Consider the following 1,186-nt stretch of genomic DNA (forward strand, 5'->3'; position numbering starts at 1 on the left):
TTTTAGTAGAGACGGGGTTTCACCATGTTGACCAGGATGGTCTCGATCTCTTGACCTCGTGATCCACCCGCCTCGGCCTCCCAAAGTGCTGGGATTATAGGCGTGAGCCACCGCGCCCGGCCTATCTTCAACAGCTTTATTGAGGTATAATTGACAAATAAAAATAATATACATCCAAGATGCACAAGGCGATGTTTTGGTATACATTTACATTCTGAAATTATTTCCACAATGAAGCTAACTAACATATCCATCACCTCACATAGTTTGTCTGTATGTGTGTGGTAAGAATACTTAAGATCTGCTCTCAGCAAATTTTGAGTATACAATGCAGCATTGCTGACTATTGCCACCGTGTTTTACATGTGATCTCCAGGATGGACTCATCTGATAACTGAAAGTTTGTACCTTTGACCACCAGCTCCTCATTTCCTGACCATAGTTTTTGACACAGAGGAAAACAATGCCAAACCAGTGAAACATGTTTACTTGCTGAAGGATAAATGTATCCCATCCACCTTGCCTTGCTGAATCACTTTGCAGCAAACAAAGTCCGCTTTTGATATTTGTTCAGTTCTCAGACAGGAAGGGAGAGAGAAATGTGGTGTGTGATTACATCTTAAGGTCTAATGAGAGCAAAGGTATCACAAGAGCCTGGCACATTTCTCTGGACACTCTCTTGATGATGGGGACAGAGTTACCCCCATCTAGCCTTGATAGTAGTTTTGTTTTTTAGAGACAGGGTTTCACCATATTTGTCAGGCTGATCTTGAACTCTGAACCTCAGGTGATCCACCTGCCTTGGCCTCCCAAAGTGCTGGGATTACAGGTGTGAGCCACCGCGCCTGGCCTATAGAAGTTGTTTAAATAGTTGCTGCACAGATACCTCATAAAGAAAACAGTCACCCTTTTTTGTTTTTTTTGAGACAGAGTCCTGCTGTGTCACTCAGGCTGGGGTACAGTGGTGTGATCTCAGCTCACTGCAACCTCTGCCTCCTGGGTTCAAGCGATTTTTGTGCCCTAGCCTCCCAAATTTACAGGCATGTGCCACCATGCCCAGCTAATTCTTTTTTTTTTTTTTTTTTTTTTTTTTTTCGCTTTTTTTCCTTTTTTTCCCCGGTCGAGGTGGAATGGGGCGAACTCGGCGCACCCCAACCTCCGCCCCATGGGTTCAGGCAACTCTCCT

This window comes from Sapajus apella, unplaced genomic scaffold (assembly GCF_009761245.1).
Source record: "Sapajus apella isolate SASKATOON/1434 unplaced genomic scaffold, GSC_monkey_1.0 scaffold28, whole genome shotgun sequence".
Classification (NCBI taxonomy): Eukaryota; Metazoa; Chordata; class Mammalia; order Primates; family Cebidae; genus Sapajus; species Sapajus apella.